Here is a 21,071-nt window from a genome sequence, read left to right on the forward strand (position 1 = left end):
GCCAAACCCACATACTATTTTCCTCACTAAACCAAAAGCTTTAACGAAAACATTTGAAACAAACTGATCTAGAACTATGCTCCTTTAAAATGTTTGAACCAGAATAGCAAAGTCTTCTGTTAAACCTAAAGTGAACTAACACTTAAGCGTGTTTGAAGGTCTCCCCTGGGTCCTATATAGATTACTGGTATTATGTATGATGTCTTCAGCTGGACACTGTCTCAAGAAATAATATACCCACAATGGCTGGAGATAACATTTGTTTTATAAACACACAGGCTATCATAAACACATCATAATCCATGTTAAACTAGGCATCACGATCTAATGAGCCAGGAAGTCTAAAGATTACAGGTTAGTTGATCTAGAGAAATAAGGGTTACCCCAAAACTCGGCATGAACCTTCCTCACTATGGCCTAAGGTCCCATATTAGAAATGCTACCTGCTCCAACCACATTGTCATCTAAGAGAACCTGTCTCACTCCCCCAGCCTCAGTTGTGGGATGTGAACCTTGTAAATTCATCCTGAAACACAGCTGATTAGACCAGACCTGAGCACGTCTCCCAACCCCCAATGCACAGAGAATCATTCCATAGGCCACATTGTGCCAAATTCTCTGTCTGATTCGATTTGATCTAAGAGACATAGCAGCTGAGTCAGGTGATAGCTAAAGTTCACGGATGATGCAGCACTGGTGGAAATGTCTGTAAATCACTGCCCCTGAGGGCTCTGGGGCAGCCCTGATCCCTGAGTTCTGGGACCACAGCTTTTCTTTTGGATTCCAAAAATATTTTAGTTTACCTGTAACATATTTTTACGTGAGAGACTTCAAAAAATTTTCTGTTCCTAACATTTCTGACATTCTCTCAGCTCCTTGCTTTCTCACCTCTACCCATGCTCGTCAGTGGTAGACCCAGGGGAAGAACTACCATCCTGTTAACGGAGGGAAGAACAGGCCAAAACCATTGGAACAGTGCCAGATGCCAGGTATCAGCAGTGAGGCCATATCAAGAAAGACAAGCCATGGGGTCAGAAACCAAGGGGACATGGGCAGCCTTCAGAACCAGGCCTGTGAACACATGGGGACCTTGGAGGCCTGTTACTCAGCTGTGCCATCTGCATGGTACAGGGCGGGCCTGGTGGGTTGAAGCAGGGCCTTTCTCACTTTAATGTGCACATGAATCACCTGAGATGCTGGTGAAATGCAAGTCCTGATGCACGAGGTCACGGGAGGGACCTCAATGAACATCCATTTCTGACAAGCTCCCAAGTGATGCCAAAAATGCGGCCTTAGACCACACTTAAGCAGCAAAGGTGTAAAAAAGTTTGCAGGACTGAACTGTGCAGCAACAATAAAATAGACGATGGATAACAATAAGCAATAAAATAACAATAACAATTAATGTGTAAATAAAATAAAATAACAATAAACAACAATAAAAGAATCTCCATCTTCAAGTGATGATGGAAAATTATGAAATCTCAAGGTGATGGAATTTCTGGACCCCAAGTCTCTCTAAGTGCTATACACAGCATCAGGGATTTATGGTATAGTTGATCGCTCATTCAGGCTGAGGGTAGAGATGCTAGAAGCTTGTGGTGAGGCAGATATCGACGGGAATTGGAGCTTCCGTGTTCTGTCAAGTAGGCAGGCAAAGCTTAGAGTGCCATATTTGGCATTGTGAGCAGCCCCCAAATATTAGCCCTTCTGAATACATAAATGATATATGAAAATTAAACTCTGGTAAGACCAAGTCTATGCCATATATTTCAGGAACAAGTTGCAAAGTATCTTCTACTTTCTCTTCTTGCTGACAAAAGATAACTCACCTGTATGGGTTGAGCATCTCAAAATCCAAAAATCCAAATCTGAAATGCCCCAAAATCCAAAACTTTTTGAGTGCCAATATCACATTCAAAGGAAATGCTCATTGGATCATGTTGGATCTCAGATTTTAGGTTTGTCGAATGGATAAAGAAACTGTGGTATGTATATACAATGGAATACTACTCAGCCATAATAGGAATTAATTAATGGCATTCACAGCAACCTGGATGGGATTGGAGACTATTATTCTCAGTGAAGTAACTCAGGAATGGAAAATCAAACATTGTATGTTCTCACTCATAAGTGGGAACTAAGCTATAAGGATGCAAAGGCATAAGAATTATACAATGGGCTTTGGGGACTCTGAGGGTGGGATGCGGGTGAGGGATAAAAGACTGCAAACTGGGCTCCGTGTACACTGCTTCGGTGATGGGTGCAACAAAATCTCACAAATCACCACTAAAAAACTTACTTATGTAGCCAAATACCACCTGTTCACAAAATAAAAATTTAAAAACAATTTAAATGATTTTTAAGTTTGGGATACTCAACCAAACCAATGTAAACATTCCAAAATAGAAACACTTCTGGTCCCAAGCACCTTCCGCTAAGGCATACTTGGTCTGTATACAGACTAACTTACTGCAACAGAGATCCTTCTTTATTTGATTAGACCATCTGACTACATTCTTAAAAGAGAAGAGAGAACCCATTGGTGCTGGTCAATGGTGTTCCAAGATGGAAATTTGTGCCTAAAGAGTTTGGTTGGGCTCCTGAAAGCCTTTTTGCTGTGTGTAACTGAGGAGAAAGTAGAGATTAATTTGGCTCATTTTCAGCCCAACTTATTTCCAGACCATGGAGTATATCAGACCATGGAGTCTTGGAAGGCTGCTTTTTATTTAAAAGACAACACTGGAGGTGATGGTGCTTTTAGCTATGCAAATATAATGAAACCCCCAACTTAGTTATGGTTCACTTAACCTCAAGTAAACTGAAATCCAGGCCGCGAGCCCTGTGTTTTATCGACTGAATGCCATGCAATGAATTTCCTTCTAAAAAGTGCATTTTATGTTGCCTTTATTTACTGATTTCTAGTGAACAATCAACTTTAACCATTTTTAACTACTCAAATATAGTTGCAGAAACTTCTGATTCAAGGTGATAGACTGACTTTGATATTTTCATATCCTCTCTCTCCTTCAGCCTCCAGGGGAAGGTAAATGAGGCCGTTCATTTATTGACCGCTACAGCATCAGGCACAGTTCTGAGTAAAAGTGTCATGGCAATGGGCAAGACAGATAAAGACTGTTTTTTTCTTTTTTTGAGATGGAGTCTCGCTCTCACACCAGGCTGGGGTGCAATGGTGCAATCTCGGCTCACTGAAACCTCTGCTTCCTGGTTCAAGTGATTCTCCTGCCTCAGCCTCCTGAGTAGCTGGGACTATAGGGGCATGCCACCACACCCGGCTAGTTTTTGTATTTTTTAGTAGAGACTGGGTTTCACCGTGTTGGTCAGGATGGTCTCAATCTCTTGACCTCATGATCCACCCACCTGGGCCTCCCAAAGTGCTGGGATTACAGGCCTGAGCCACCGAGCCTGCCCCCTCCTTTTTTTTTACGAATAGTATTTAAATTTATAAATGTAGCTATCAGAGGCAATAAAAATCCAGAAAGAATTTTATTAAGAAGGAGCTATGGGAGGTGTGAACAATGGAAGTCATCTAAATCCTCACCTATCATAGCAGAAAGTCGATAAACAGAATCTATATTTGATACATTAGGAAACGGATATAGGCATGTTGTCATTTCTCAGGATCCTTGGGGGACTGGTTCTAGGACCACTCTGGACACCAAAATCCACAGACGTTCATGCCCCTTATATAAAATGTATATAAAGTATAAAAAATGTATATAAAAGGTTGTATACAGTGTACTTGCATATAACCTACACACATCTTCCTGTATACTTTAAATCATCTCTAGATTGCATATAATACCCAATATAATGTAAATGCTCCATAAATAGTTGTGATTCTCTATTTCTTATTTGTATTATTTTTGCTGTTATTTTTTTTAATGGAATTATTTTCTGAATGCTTTTGATCCACAGTTGGTTGAATCCATAAATGCAAAACTGCAGATAAGCAGGGTCAACTATATTCTTCAGGAAAAAAAATACAGATAAATGCAAAAAGAATTAAAAAGAAGAAAATTAAGATTCTTCATAGTGACTGTGTTTGGATGTGGGATGGGGCTGGAGACAAATGCGGCAAGAACTATTTGTTTTTGTTATAAGCTCATTCAAATTCTTTTTTCTCTATGTGCATGTAGTAGTCTGATTTAAAGTACAACTTACAAACAAATATAACCACAATATTCAGGACTTCTTCAGCAATTTTTCACGTTAACTTGACTTTAATCAATCAATTCTATAAAACCTGCCAGGCAATTTAAAACAGATGCAGCTTTCTTTCTGTCCAAAATTAATCCTGTAACCCTCTACTCAGAAATCTCTCCATCAATGAACTGTTCTGTCTCATCTTCGACCAATTCTTTTTTACTGACTCTCCTCAGCTTATAAAATACTCTCAAAACTCTACTAGAAACAAAACGGGAAAACACTCTCCCTGCACCCCTTTTCGTCGCCTACTGCCCTACGTCTGTCTTATCCTTCAAAGTTTTCCTTGAAAACTAGTTACACTCATTGTCTCAAAGTTCTCACCTCCCGCAATGCTCTCATCAACACTTTACTTTCTGTGTCAGACCCATTTTCCCCTGATTTGCTCCCGTGAAAATGGCTGGACATTTACTGCCAAATGTAGAAGACAGTTCTGAGTCACCCCCCGTTTTTTTAACCTCTCCGGAACATTTGCTACCATGAGCCTCTGGCTCCTCAATGGGACCCTTTTCCTCCAGTCACCGCAGTTCTGCAGGTCACGTGCTCTTCATGTCCTCCCTCTGAGCAGTGTCATCTTCTCTTACCGGCTCCATGGTCCTGCCTATCTAGTGGTGGCAGCCAACTCCGTCTAGCTCCCTGGCCTGTCCCCATACACAGGTCAACTTAGTTTTCTGTCTACTCACAAATCTAAATTTCCTTCTCACATTTTAGTTTTAGAAGATAGGTTTTGAGGTCATTGTGTCCTTAAAACTCTCTTTCTTTGGAAGTACTCCCACTCCCAGCCTCCATGGGTAGATTCGGTCTGGGAAGTCATGTTGGATCAGGTGACCCAGCCCTGTGGCCACAGCTGATAGGACCAAAGGCAGACATCAGACCTAATATGGGCTAATTAAATTCCTCGCCTGAGATTGGTGCCATAATAAGGCAAAGCCTGTGGCTGGGACAAGTTTAAATTATAAGTACATTGTGAAGTGATATCCAGAAGCTGGATTTAAGAGTTAATTTAAGGGTTAAGAGCTGCAATTCTAAAACCAAACCACCAAGGTTCTTATGTCAGCTTTACACACTGTGTGACCTTGGGATGCTTATATAAACTCTCTCTCACTTCATTTGCACCGATTTAGTGGTGTTTCTCTTCCAGAATCTTCACAAATGCTTATGTGAAGAATGCTTATTATTCACTAATAATGAGACTTATAGTTAGCATTTGAGGGGTACAGTAAAGTTCTCCTTGGTGATTCAAAGAGACTTTTTAGGATAAAACTTCGGGAAAAAATCAACTTCCATACATGATTCATTTATGGAAATCATAGGCCTTGGATCTTCTAAGAAGCTAGTGTGGGTTTTCATAGTCATTTTCTTCATCTGTTGAATGGGTATATTACCAACCCTGGCTGCTTTACAGACAACTCTGGAAATGGCAAAATGTTAACAATAATAATCACAACAATGGTAATGAAAGCAATCATAAAAAGCACCTCCCCTTTTATGCCTATTGTGTTCCAGGTATTGTCCTGGGTGCCTGACATGCATGACTTTAAGTTATTCCCACCACAACTAGATGGTAGGCACTTTTACAGATGATAAAACTGAAGCACAGGGAAGTAAATTTTCCTCAACCACAAAGTTAGTAAGAGCTGGACCTGAGATGAGAACACTGGCAGTTTGGTTCTGGAATCTTTGCCCTTAACTCTTAGATACTCCCAAGTCACTTGACAATTTATGATGCATTCCCCCAAGGATTGCACTCCATAGCCGAGGAGTGCTGTTTGGGAGATACAGGTCTTACTCTTAATCTGAAACAGTCTTTCTGAAAAACAGAGAGTGATGAAAATGAGCAAAAACCTTAAATGTGTTAATGACCATGAGGAAGATCTCACAAAAAATGTCAATAAATCTATTCTTGTATCAGCAATATATATAATAGCTATGTTACATACATGCTATATATCAATCTCTATATCTGGGATAATATATATTCATCCCTACATTGAAATAATACTGCATATCAGTATATACTATGTGTATACATACATATATACAAATACACTGTTAATAATCAGTGGTATTTTAAATTCTAAAATCAGGTAATGTATTAGAGCACTGACTAAGCCGATATAACATGGAAATCTCAAAATATACTTATTTAGGAGAGAACTTCCCTCTCACATAAAGATCCAGATACATGTGGTGCAGATCTGGGAGAAATGCACTGGTTGTCTGAGATCTGCTTTGCCTGCCACCTTTCCAAAATCTGGCTTTCATTGCTGGGTTAATGTGGCTGTTACTCCCACCTTTCCCCTCTCCCTGGTGGTAGGAGTGAGGAAAGGAAATGGGAATGCATGGCCAGTTCGTGTGTGTGTGTGTGTGTGTGTGTGTGTGTGTGTGTGTGTGACAAAGAGAGAGAGAGAGAATGAGAGAGAGAGAGAGAGAGAAGACGGAGTTTCGCTCTTGTTGCCCAGGCTGGAGTGCAATGGCGCCATCTCGCCATCTCACCACCTTTGCCTCCTGGATTCAAGCAATTCTGCCTCAGCCTCCCAAGTAGCTGGAATTACAGGCTTGCGCCACCATGCCCGGCTAATTTTGTATTTTTAGTAAAAATGTGGTTTCTCCATGTTGGTCAGGATGGTCTTGAACTCCCGACCTCAGGTGATCTGCCCGCCTCAGCCTCCCAAAATCATGGGATTACAGGTGTGAGCCACCATGCCCGTGGCCAGTTCTTTAAAGGGCGAGATCCACCCATTAGTGGTGTACTTCAGTTCTGTTCGTATTCTATTGGTCCCAACAGTCGCATGGCCACACCTAGTGGCAAGAGAGGCTGGGAAATGTAGTTTTTAGCTGGGTGGATGGTCACATGCCAAACTAAAAACATTTGGGTACTCAGGAATCCACTACAGCACAATTATTACAATTATTTTATTTTCTAATCTCCTAATGATAACAGAAAATGTTGATTTTAAAGGAGTTCAGAGACATGAAAATGGGATAGTGAAGTATAAGGCTTAGAGTTTCTATCTTTGTTGGAGGACCTTTAAATGAATAGTATGTTTGGCTATGTCTCTGCATTTCAGTAATTTGTGTCTTTCCCTGGCTGCCGTCCCTCTTTGCCTCTAGAATTCCTGGCCCTTCTCTTCTCCAGGGCTATCCAGCCACTTCTGGTTGGAGAGAAAAGCAGCAGATACCCCCATAAGAAAACTACAGAATTTTACATAAGATTTTGATTAGATTGGAAAGTATTCCTTCTTTTCATTTCTTCACAGCAGATCTCTTTTTTCCCATTCTGCTAATCAATTTAGTTTTATTTTCATCTTTAGAGCTGTCTTTTTTTCTCTGCCTCCGCTTTCATGATTTCAATCACTCAGTCTTTTCTTCCATTTTCTCATTCCCTCATCCATTCTTTCTGCTCACTTATTCATTCATTATCCATTTTTCCACAGCTTCGATTGCCATGATTAATTTTATTAATATTCATTTCCATTTTCTCATTTCCTTGCCCATAAAATGAACATCTCTAATTTACTGCATAATCTTTTCTCTCATTGACTACTTTATTCCTGATCTCATTTGTTAGATTTCCTCATGCCTTGTCCATTCTTCAATTCATTTTACCCATTACCTCATTCATTCTCTCACCTTTCTTCCACTTTCTTATCCCTGCAATTAATCCTCATGTGCTTTTTGCTATTTTCTCATTTTATGCATTCTTTCCCCATAATCTTGAGGCTAAATTTCTTCTACATCTACATTTGGCATTCTATTATCTGCTCTTTTAGCTTTTCACTCGTCCCATCTCAAGTATAACCGTAAAGTATAAGTTACTCTTTTTTCAAAAACTGGGCCAAAATTTATTTATCCAAAGTAGTATTGTGTTTCAAGACAGAGTTTAAAAGCTAAGGCTAAGCCCTCCTTCACAGAGATTGCTCAAAACATTTGGAGACCCTCACATGAAAACATTGCCAGAGATCTTTACAAGCCGTACTCACAACCAGTTTCAAACCTTTATCTCATTTTTCTTTCCAAATAATATTCATCAGCTTGATAATTCATCCATATACCAAAATATATTCTAGAAATTACTATTGAATGTTTATAAAAATGCATGTCTATACTTAAACATTAACAATGGGCTACCAGAAAAGAATATCAAGATGATACATATGAAGGAAAGCCTGAAAGTGAACCACCAAAAAGTATTTGAGCATAGGCAACATGATTGGAACAAAACCACAGCCTCTTGAGATGACTGACGTAAGGAAACCGGCAGTTTTCGGTTGGCATACAAAACAACATGATAGATGCTTAATACGCGTTCCTTTCTTTCTTCTTTCTAGTGCTTGTTACAAAATCAATCAGTCTCATTGCTTTTACTCAAAACTTAAATTTGGCGAGGTGCAGTGGCTCACACCTGTAATCCGAGCACTTTGGGAGGCTGAGGCAGGTGGATCACTTGAGGTCAGAAGTTCAAGACCTTGACCAACATGGTGAAACCCCGTCTCTACCCAAAACACAAAAATTAGTAGGGTGTGCTGGGGTGCACCTGTAGTCCCAACTACTGGGAGGTTGAGTTGGAAGAATCATTTAAACCTGGGAAGTGGAGTTTACAGTGAACGGAGATTGCATCACTGCACTCCAGCCTGGGCGACAGAATGAGGCCTTTTCAAAAAAAAAGAAGAAGGAAAGAAGGAAGGAAGGAAGGAAGGAAAGAAAGAAACGAAGAGAGAAAGAAAGAAAGAGAAAAAGAAATCAAGAAAGGAAGGAGGTAAGGAAGGAAGGAAGAAAGGGAGGGAGGAAGGGAGGGAGGAAGGGAGGGAGGGAGGGAGGAAGGAAGAAAGTCCTTAAATTTGCTTTTCCTGTTTCTTTATTGCTTTTGGTTTTCAAGGTAAATTCATTGGTGGTTTTCTGTTTGTTTGTTTTTTCTTAAGGAAATGGGAGAAATCTGAGAATTTTTAAACAAATGAGAAAATGAAGAAATAAGACAATGAAAAGAGACATCAATTTCTTTTTCTTTCTATTAATTCTACAGTTTTCATGAGCCAGGTATTTATTTTTTTTCTTGATCACTTATTTTTCATTTATTAATCTCACAGTTTTTAAATCTGTATCTTCAGCCCAGATGCATCCCCTGGACTCCTGACCTACACAAGTTGACCTGATATTCCCACATCATGCTTCCCAAAGGCTTTCACAAACTGCCATGTGTATAAAATGTTACTGCAGGGCATTATTTTCCCTTACCACAGTTAGTCTAGAGCTACCAGCAAGTTGAAGTATAGGTGCCAGGAAGCAGACTACAAACTTGATCACTGGTAAAGTGGCCCATTCTTATGTTCATATATTGGCCTAATCACATAAGATAAGTTCTTCCCATGTCAAAAGCTCCAAGGGAAGAATGAAAATGCCTTGCAGCTTTTTCTCAGCATGAGAACTAAATTTTGGGTTGTGATCATATGGAAAAAAGAGAGGAGGTGAGTTCCGGGGTCAAAGAGGCTTAGAGGATTAAACATTTTTCTTTTCTGGAGGACCTTTTTAGAGCTTTTAATATCAAATGTACATTGCAACTATTCCAGAGGGCTATAATACTTGTTCTTTCCATTATAATGCTATATATCACATAAAGGTGCATTCTCTCATTTTCTGTTTGCAATGTCTTTTATATGTCTCCTCTTTTGTCCAATTCCATGTCTCCTCGTCTCTTCTAAACCTCGTGTTTCATTTTCTGTCTGTTTTTCACCCCTTTATTTTATTGCTATTATATCACTCTTATTTGTTATCTTGTCTTCATTTTCCATCTAAGTGTGGCTTTGTTTCTGTTTCCGTTTTCTTTTTTTCTATTTTGAATAAATTCTCCCTCCTATGGTCTAGGCTCTGCATGTTCCTCTGCTCCCATGCAGAATTTGAGGACAGAGAGGCAGCCTCCGGGGTGACCCACCCTATCGGAGCACCCCGTCTCAGTCAGATCTCATTTTCTCTCTTCTCCCAGATCCACACCTGCAGCAGTCCAGGAAAACATAAAGCCGGTTATGAGCCAGAGGCCCAAGGACAGCTGTTGATCCCCAAAATGGTTTTAATTTGTCTCTGTCTCATTAGCTTAACGCTGATGCTGGTGGCCCCCAGGCTGCTGACCAAGCTCAGTGACTTTCTTTTTTTTTGGCCTGCAGCTTAGTATCAGGGCCATAGATGAAGCTGACAGCTCAGGCAATCTTCCCTTTGTAGCCCTGGCCCTTTGCGTCTACTCCCCAAGGACTTTGATTCATTTCTGGGCCCACAGTAATTAAAAGCTGGAGGGGAGACCGTCCTCATTGGCATGACAGGCAAAATCACATAAATAAATGCTTACAGTGCAGGAACCACCTTGTAAGTATAGGGCTCGATTTGATGACCAAGCTGGGAGAATTATCCACCTGACAGGTGCTGCCGTGAATAGGCCTCCAGAGGCTGAATCGTCATAAATTGCTTTCAAAATGACCCCAGAACACCATCCATAACTAAGAAAGACACAAAGCTTGAAGAAGTGTTTTTCTTTTCAGTAAATGATTTAAGTTGCCACATTTGAAAAACAGAGGGTTAGGTTCAAAATTGATCAAGTTAAGAATCTATTCAGGCAGAGTACAGCAGGTAAATCTCTAAGACAAACAACGGTGCTGTCTCCTGGTCTGAATCTCAATTTCTTGGTAATTTTACCATTCAACATGAACTTCACCTCATTGTATTTATTACAAACACCGTCTGTGTCTTCAGACGATGAGTGGCGGTAACCGCGGAGAACTGGCTGAGTTGGGAGATACATGGTTTGTTTTGCCTGGACCCCAAATTCGTGCTATTCTACACTCAATGTCTGATCAGTTCTGAGCTGATGTGTTTGTTTGGGTTTCATGAAGAGATCGTTCCTGGGCAGAGGCTGATGAGAGTCACAAACCCATTCCAGACCATGTGATGGTTAATTTTAGGTGTCAACTTGACTGGATAAAGAACACTTAGAAACCTCATAAAGCATCATTTTGGGTGTGTCTGTGTTTACAGAGAGTGTGTTTACAGAGAAAATTGTCATGTGAGTTGGAGTAGACTAGGTGGGGAAAATTGTCCTTTAATGTGTGTAGGCAACATCTAATCCACTGGGGTCCACAGAAAACAAAAACAGAAAAAAGGCAAATCTGGTCTGGGCACAGTGGCTCACACCTGTAATCCCAGCACTTTGGGAGGCCAAGGCGAGTGGATCACCTGAGGGCAGGAGCTCGAGAACAGCCTGGCCAAAATAGTGAAACCCCATCTCTACTAAAAATACAAAAAAATTAGGCCAGGCACAGTGGCTCACGTCTGTAATCCCAATACTTTGGGAGGTGAAGTAGGCAGATCACAAGGTCAGGAGTTCGAGACCAGTCTGGCCAACATAGTAAAACCCTGTCTCTAATAAAAACACAAAAAATTAGCTAGATATGGTAGCCCACACCTGTAATCCCAGCTACTCAGGAGGCTGAGGCAAGAGAATCACTTGAACCTGGGAGGCGGAGGTTGCAGTGAGCCAAGGTCATGCCATTGCACTTCAGCCTGGGCAACAAGAGCAAAACTGTGTCTCAGAAAACACAAAACAAAAAAACGCAAATGTTTCCAAGTGTCTGTTAGAGCTGGGATAAGCTCCTTCTCCTCGGTCCTTAGACAACAACTCCAGACTTCCTTGCCTTTGAACTCCAGGACTTATACTAGCATCCCCCGCAATGGCCCCCTGCCCTGCCCAGTTCTCAGAACATTGGCTTTCCTGCTTCTGAGGGCTTTACACTTACACCAAGCCATGCTACCAGCATTCTGGAGTCTCTAGCCTCCAGACGGCCTCTTACAGGATGTCTTAGCCTCCATAATCACATGAGCCAATTCCCCTAATAAATCCTCTCTCATGTATCTATATATACATCCTATTGATTCTGCCTCTCTGGAGAATCCTAACCAATACAACCTAATTAAGATGAAACAAGCCTAGAACTCCACCATCCCCTCCCTGCTCCAGAGCCTCTAGCGGTCACTTTCCATCACCAGGATCCCTTCTCTTCCTCCTGCTGTCTGCAGGCTGCCCACCTGGGAAAGCATCTCATCCATTCATTCACTCAAACAGCATTCGGTAGGTGCAGTCTGTATGTCAAAAACTAGGCTACGAGGCCTAGAGATATATAAGTGAGGGCCCCACCTTACAGAAACCCACAGGTCAGGAGAGATGGATCTGAGAAACAGGTGGTGATCATGGAAGAGGAGGGAGCCATGGTATTTGGGAGCCCAGAGGACAGTGTTACCAGGGCGAGGAAAGACACGGGTGGGAGGTCCAAGGAAGCTCTTGGAGTCTTCCCCTAACACAGCAATCTGTCTGCCTTAAGTTGCCCTGCTCTCAGACAAGCTGTCAACATCCTGAAGGCAGAGCTGGGTGTACCCTACTCATGGGGCATCCCCAGGGCCTGGCAGGCACCTGGCACAGCACCACACTTGCAGTGGATTTTCAGGCTTATTGATGAACTAATCAATGTAGGACTTATATAGCCCTTCAAAGACAAACCACACTGAACTTAGGAGATGTTAAAAGGGAAAGCGTTATTTACTATTTTGCTTTATTTCAATCATTTATGTATTTGAGTAGCTAATATAGTCTCATAGTTCAAAAATCAAAACAATATAACAAGAAATACATGAAGAAGTCTCACATCTACCCTGATTCCCACCTATTCCCTTTCCTACCCCATTACACTCACCTCAGCCTCCTGTGAGTTACCATTTTTATTAGGTTTTGCTATATTATTCCAGTGTACTCTTAAGCAAATAAAATTACATGCATATTTTTTTCTTATTTTTACCCCTTCCCTCGAAAATGGTGGTAACTAAATACACTTGCTTTTTCCTTTTAGTCAACAATATATCCTGGAGCTCTTTCCCTAGCAGTACATTGAGAATGACTCATTCTTTTTTACAGCTGCACAGTCTTCCATGATACCTTATCTGAAACTCATTTTAGGCACCTGTATTTGAGTAGACATTTCCTCCTCCCCCATCACATCAAAACTTGCCCTCAAGACACTCATCTTTTTCAGGTGCCTAATTTAATAAAACAATCATGTCAGTGCCTTCAAAAAATGGAAATGTGTGTTTATATGTATACTTCGTAAAACAGGCCATGAAGACAAATATCTTATTTTAGAGGAGTCAATTCCCAAATGAAGTAAGTAGAGAAGCATCTTGGTGCAGGGACTGTCCCCAGGTAATTCATATTCTTAAAAGGTTCCCCCCTTGCTGAAGACACTGAGGGGGCTCAGCTCACTCTGGTTGAGGAGAATCAATCCTGTGGTGATTGTTGCCGGTTCTGCAGGCAGCTGATAAAGGAACTATTGGTGAGAGAGTGTGTTCCTTTCTCACCAGTAGTTCAAATAAACCAACTATTTGAATTATTAGTGAGAAGGGAACACACTCTCTCACCAATCCAGCACTTTGCCACCAGGTGCAATCCTGGCTGATGGTGACGCACAATTTTTCTTGGCCACAGGAGGTGCCCTGCCCATTCGGTCCACTGGCTTTTGCACCAGCTCAGCTCACGGCTGGGCCAGGCATGTCCCAGCTCACCTGTGTTACAGCTTGTACCTATGTTTGGTGGTTCCCAGCTTCTTCTCCCACATCCAAGAAGAATGAAGTTATGCTGAGAACCAAAGGGTGAGGAAGGCAGAGAAGAATTTTATTGAGAGGCAGAACAGCTCTCAGCAGAGAGGGGATTCAAGGGTGGTCCTCCACCTGAAGTTGGGTGGTCTCTCTCTCTCTCTCTGTCTCTCTCTCTCTGTGTGTGTGCCTGGGTCTGAGGCTTTTATAGGCTCAGAATGAGAGGTGTGTGCTGATGGGTTTGTGAGTATACAAAAAAAGGCTAAGACAAAGGCACCACTCTAAGGTGGGCACAACAGTGTAAAAAACCAATTAGAAAAGAATAGGTTTATGTAAAATAGGTGAACGGTGGGGATCAATCAGACAAGAGCATGCCAAACAGGAAGACAGTTTCTCAACCTTGTCCATGAATTTACCCAGGACTTATAGCTAGGCTTTAAGCTGTGTTTGGTTTGAAGGTGGGGTTTTACTGGGGACCCGCCCTGTCTGCCTAGGGTCTGTCTGCCTCTTGCCACTATCAGTGGGAGGGTAGGGGATGGGTGCTTTTTGGTCCAGTCTACCCTCACTGTTCCAGAATGTAATAAGATTGTACCAATACTCCCTTAACCTTGTTTTCTCCCTTAACTAAAAACTTTCTTAAAATTAAACCAGATGAGATTATAGGTGATAACATATTTGATTTTGCCTAATTCCTTCCAGCCAAACTGCGAGTGTGCAGCATAAAAGATGTAAAATCTGAGCTGAGAATAAAGCTAACATTTTTATGTTAGTAATTATTGCTGACTTGTTTCTTTGCTTTTAGTATTCTAGGCAGCTCTGCTGCTTTGTGTGGCTGCTATTTTCAGTCATCTTTTATCCAGGATTTCTCCCATCTTAACACCTCTGTTTTTCATCTGCGCAGTTGAGGAGCTCAGGTATGTCGTTCTTCCTGCAGAAGGACGTGGGCTGTATTTGCATGTGTGAAAAGACCGGCGATGCCAGCCACCCGCTTGTTTTGGTTGCCTTAACAATGATTGTGGATTGTTACAGAACTGACAGGTCTGCAGACTCTAGATGGATAAGAGAGATGGCCACAATGACCAAACTGGCTGGGTTGTCTTGCTGCTCATTCACCCCATTCCAAAGTGGCCAAAAAGTCGATGATGGCTGGGGCAGGAGGATACTTTGAAGGTTGTAAACTGTAAAAATTCCCTGCCCCAAATCAGAATGGGTCTTGGGCCATTCATCCTCACTGGAGGATTGAAGTACTTGAGAAAAACAGGTGTGATTTCAAATGCTGAGGATAGAGACCCTCCTAAAGAGGGCCTTTGTTGTCGCTGATCACCCATTTAGATATGAAAAATGAGGCTGCAGTGCAGAACACTTCGAGGAAGAAATCAGAACAAAGAAGGGGCTACATTGCTCTGCCTAGAGAAAAGAAAAAGAAGATTCAACCACTCAGGGGAGTCTGAGCTTCCTCGCAGGAGGCTGGAGGAGGGAAAGAAAGCAATGGCTGCCCAGGTGTTCCTGGGGGCAGGAATATTTGGGAAACACCTAATGTTCAATTGTAGGTTGTTTTCTGGGCTGCAACTCCTTTCTGTTGCCCCTCACAAACCTTCAATAAAATCTGCTACGAACACTGCCTGAGCCAATGATACGATGGGGAGAGGTGGGAAACACAGTATCCTGTGACATGAGGTGATGGGGTAGGAAGTAGAAGACTCCCCCCACAGCCGTGGAAACACACAGCTTAGGCTGAGGGTGTAGTGGAAGGAGAAGGTCTGAGCCACTGTGCAACCAACATACATAAGCCCTTTGAAGATTCCCAGAGGTGTCTGCAGGGACCCTGGATTTCTCCCTTTATATAGGCTGATGGCTCAAGCCATTGCAGTTCAGTACTATGGAAAAAGGTAGAACCATAAATATAAAAGAATGCAAAACCCCAGACTGCCAACCTCTCACTCAGTAATGAATATAATTGAGGTTAATTTATACACATTTTTAAAGAAAAGAATAGCAAGATGTTCTGAGTCCAAGTAATAAAAATGTTTCTTTACTATAGGTCAACAGGAAAAACGTATCAGGGTGCTATAATCTTGGGAGGGCAAGGAATACATAAACACATACACATGCATGTCTTTGTATATATATGTATGTATGTATGTATATATATACCGCTAAACTTAATTTGTTTCTATTTGGAGTTCCCATTCATCTTAGTGAATCAGTATATACAGGGTTGCATCTGAGCTGGGAGATGGAGGGTGAGAGGGGAAAGAGAGATATGCCAGCAAGATGACACTGTGGCCACCCTACATTCTGCTCTTGGAGAGACACTGGGTTTCCCTCTCATCTTGGGTCATTCATTGGCCCATGTGGTTGGCAGTTTCCTTCATGCTCAAGCACAAGGCCCTTGCAGGTGCTGCTTGTCCTGAGCTCCTCCTGTGTCCTCACAGGCTCTCAAGAACCTTTGCTATTTGGGGTCCACATTCCCAGGGAGAGTGGGTAACAACACGGATTTGCCTAAAATCCTTCACCACCTCTGGACCACCCTTTAGTGTATGCAAAACATTCCATTATTCCCATGTCATGTGGAGGCACAGGGGCTCAGACACGACTCTTTAGGTAGTTGTACCTGGGAACGTGGCTGCAGATCTGCCCTGTCAGCAGCTCCTCCAGCCCATCTGGTGGTTTTGGTTTATTTCCCCCACCCCAGTGGAAATAGAAGCAGGGAGTGAGTTTCCTATTTCAGATACCCACTACTTCTAAGCACTCCTCTCTTCCCCTTCAATGGTGCAACTCTGTGCACTCAGGCCCCCTTGCAGGAAGCCACACCCTCATGTTGTCAGATATTCTCCCAGATCTGCAGAAATAAAACCTCTGAAACTCAAAAAAGCTGCTGTTGCACTGCAAGGCACCTCGCCCCTAAGATAAAGTCTGAAGAGACAGTGTTGCACTTTGGCCATCAGTGCCCATCACTGGGAGTTAACTGAAATCAGGCAGAGAACTCTGATCACCTCCATTCAAGGTCAAAAAGCTCAGGGCTCCAGGACACCATGAACCCAAGAGTTTATTTAATGATGGAAAGAAGAGAAAGCACCTGCAATTCTCTGCACTGAGAATGAGGATTTTATTATTATTATTATTATTATTGAACTAGAAATAATCTAGTTCCTTCTAAACTGTTTCCTTTCTTAAGACTTTTTTGAGTATTCAAGTGCCTTCTACCTTAAGAACTTTTATGCAAATCAGACATCCTGAAACTGAGGTTTGTGAGCTCCCAGAAATAATATGGAAAATTGTCTATATGACTTTCTCTGAGATGATAAGCATCCATGGTTTTTTATTTGTTTGCTTAATTCTGAAAAATCTGATTCTTCAAAGAATTTGTGATCCAGATAAGGGTAAGAACTATTCATCTAAGCCAAAGTCAGAAACCTATTTTCTCTTGACTTTTGTGCTTCCCCTTGATCATGCTGTGAAGCTCAGAAAATTAAAGATCTGTTTAAAAGAAAATGGTCATTCTGTGCACTGAATTAAAGCCTTAAGATATACGAACTTTAGCCTGTTATCCCTTCCCACAGGTTCAACCTATGACAGCACCTTACAGTTTTGAGGGAAAGCTGGTGTGACATCTGTCATCTCCTGATCACAAGGGCTCGGCGCAGGTCTGCGTCTCCTGTCTGTTCTAGGTGAGTGCTTCCTGATGCTGGACATTTCATCTTCAATCAATGTGTGAGGAGCTGAGCTGCTCCCCTGTTCAAACCTCCAGAAACTGACCTTCACATAGCTCTTTGCACACGATAAGGATATTTTGCACGCATTTTATCATTTGACCCTCACCATAACTCCAGGCAGATATTCCTGGCCCCATTTTATAGATGCAGAACTGAAGCTTAGAGAAGATAATGACCACTCCACGGTCCTGCCAGAGCTCATGCACAGCAGGGGGCTGCCTACAATTCTTTCAAAGATTATTTTTAATTAAAAGTAATATATCAGACACTCATTTTTGTTTCACTGCTCTATTATGGGTTGAACTGTGTTCCCTAAAATAATCACATGTTGAAGTCCTGCCCTTCAGTACCACAGAATGTGACGCTATTTGGAAACAGGATTGTTGCAAATGTAATTGGTGACAAGGAGGTCAGACTGGACTAGGGTTGACCCCTAATACAATATGACTGGTGTCCTTATAAGAAGGGAAACTTTAGACACAGATGCACACACAGGGAGCATGCCATGTGAAGAGACATGCGGAAATCAGAGTGACGCTTCTACAAGCCAAGTATTGTGCTAGACCCCCATTAACCTCAGTAGGGATGGCACCAAGTTCAAGAAGCTGAAGAAGAGACCCAGAGCCATCAGACCACACCCTGTGAGACACAGGGTTTTATCAGCTGGAAACATACACACAGAATGGTTCAGTGGTGGTGAGCTGCGCGGGAGAACTGCCACTTGTAAGAGGCATGCAGTTTACATAGCATTTTACCTTAGCACCCTCCCCCTAACTACCTCCACCTGGCAACGTTCATTTAACTCAAAACAAATGGCCTCAGTCCCCTGCATAGCCCGCATTTCATGGGGCAGGCTTGGGGACAGTCCAGTGTTCCTCACAGATAAGGAATAAAGTCTCTGATTCGGCCACTCCTTAGATCCCCTAGCTTGGAACTCCAAATGCACATTCAGGCGTGTCTGCCATCTAGGCTCATTCTCAAGGTAGCGTAAGTCAAGTTGTCGCTGTCAGGTGCATCTACCATACTCTAAGGAATGCAAAATTGCTAGCAAATCACCAGAAGCTAGACAAGAGGCTTGAAACAGATTCTCAAAGTCCTCACGAGGAACCAAGCCTGGACTCTTCTATCCACTAGAACTGTAAGACGATACATATCTGCTGTTTTAGCCACTTAGTTTGTGGCACTTTGCTATGGCAACCCTAAAAATTAATATATTCCCTCTTTCACGTTTTTTGAAAAATAAAGAAATAGATGCATCTTTTCTTTGGTATAAAATATTAAAACACCACAAAAACATGTAGAATAAAAAGTGAAATTTCCCCTCCACCTTCCTATCTTTCCTCTCCAATGTAACCACAATTATACTGGGTAGCTATTCTTCTAGAACTTTTTCTGTACATTTACACACACATTTGTAAAGATGCCCATATATATTTGTGAACCCAGTTTTTCTGACTCTGGGATTTCCTTACATGTTTCTATTCACTAGGATACCTGAGATAATGTTCACTCTTCTACTGATTGTTAATTCAAAGTGTTTCTTCTTTTCAACAACCATTGAGGTTGTGTGTGTGCACGTGCGCGCATATGTGTATTTTCATAATCATTTCAGGAAGAAAGAAAAATTCAAACAAAGGGACGTCCCTGAGGTAAAATGTACATATTAGAAAAGCTTTTAGAGATTGCAGACATGGATATACTTGCTTTGCATTCATCCTACAGCTAGACACCAGGTGAAAGATGTGGAATACAAGTTTTGTGACATGTTTTTTTCTCAAGCTCAGAGGGTAATCCATGCTCCCACATAAGTACAGATGGTAGTTATCTACCCACAGATGTGACTGGCCCCCAACAAGTTTTACCTGTTAAAAGTGCATCTTTTCCCACTGCCTGGATAAGGTGCTACTCTCTCCTATCAACTCAGAAATTTCTGCTTTTTAAAAACAAAGCACAACAAAAAAGACAACACTATCTCCATATGGCCACTGTTGTAGAGCACATATGGTGCCTGGGAGGAAAGACAGAGCCTTGCACTCCTGTGGTCCTCTCCAGTTGATACATAGACTAAAGGTCTAGAATGCTTAATCTGCTCATGAACGGAGGGAAGCGTGGGGTCTGAAAGGGAAAGTCAGCAGGTACGCCCTGCAGCCCTGGGGGGCCTGTTTCCAAGTCCGGTATCCTTCCTGCCTCACTCACCACAGTCCTTAGAGTACTTCATTTCCCAAGTGCCACACAAATGAGGCATCCCACCAGCCAAGCTGGAAAATATTTCATTAACTCCGCTGCCCATAGAAAATAAAAGTAGAAGAGAGAGCCCAGAACAGAGGCCGAGGCAGAAAAGAGAACCATGGAGGTGAAAGCCTGAAGCCCAAGAGGAAAAAAAGAGGCAAAACGAATATATGGAGTGGCAGCCTGGGAGGAGAGGGGTGACCACACGGGGGTGGACAGAAAAGGCCTTGGCCTAATATAACAGTTTGTCCCCCACCGTGGTTAATTTTGTATCAGTATTTGGCTAAACATTATTCTGTGAGGGTCATTTCTGCGCATGAGATAAACATTTAAATTGCTGGACTTTTAGTAGTATGTCCTTCATAACACAGCTGGGTCTCATCCAATCCATTGAAGGCCTTAATAGAAAAAGACTGAACCCAAGAAAGAAGAAAATTTGCCAGAAGATTGCCTGCAGGCTTGGACTGCAACTCTTCCCTGGGTTTCCAGCCTGCTGGTCTATTCTGAAAATTTTGGACTTACCCTCCCCACAATTGTGTGAGCCAATTTCTTAAATACAATGCTCCAGCCCCCACCCCCCGCCACCCCCACCCCTGTCACCCATTGGTTTTGTTTTTTTGGAGCACTGGAAACTTATCCTATTGGTTCTGTTTCTCTGGAAAACTCTGACTAACATAGCCCCCAACAATCTCCCCGCTCCCTGTATGCCCATGCCACTCCTTATGTCAAAAGGTAGGGCTTATTACTGTTCCCCTTGCAGAAATAAGGGATTGCTTTGACCAATAAAATGTGGCAGGTGTGAAATTCTAAGACTTCTAAGTTCAGGCTATAAGAGAACCGGGAACTTCTACTTCCTTCCTCTTGGAACCCACCTGCCAAGCTTTGAGAGACTGTAGCCACGTGGAGAGATTGTATGGAAGAGAATCTAGGTGCTCTGATCAAAAACCTCCATGGAGACTCCAGCACCACCAGCATTTTCCAAAACCAGATGATTCTCAGATGACTGTGGCTTCAGATGGCATCACATGGAGCCGAAGAATCACCCAGCTGAGCTTCATCAGCTATGGCATAAGAGATAATAAAATTGGTGCTGTTTTAAGGCACTACGTTTGGGACTGGTTTAGTAGACAATGATAAATAACTTGCCTTGAAATTTGGCTCAAGGTAGACCCTTCTCGAGTGGCTTTGCTTATGCCTAGCAAGAACCCATTTGACTCCCTAGAGAAGGGTTTCTCTTATTTTCTTTCTTTTTCTTTTTCTTTTTTTTTTTTTTTTTTT

Source organism: Cebus imitator, unplaced genomic scaffold (assembly GCF_001604975.1).
Source record: "Cebus imitator isolate Cc_AM_T3 unplaced genomic scaffold, Cebus_imitator-1.0 Scaffold45, whole genome shotgun sequence".
In the NCBI taxonomy this organism is placed as follows: Eukaryota; Metazoa; Chordata; class Mammalia; order Primates; family Cebidae; genus Cebus; species Cebus imitator.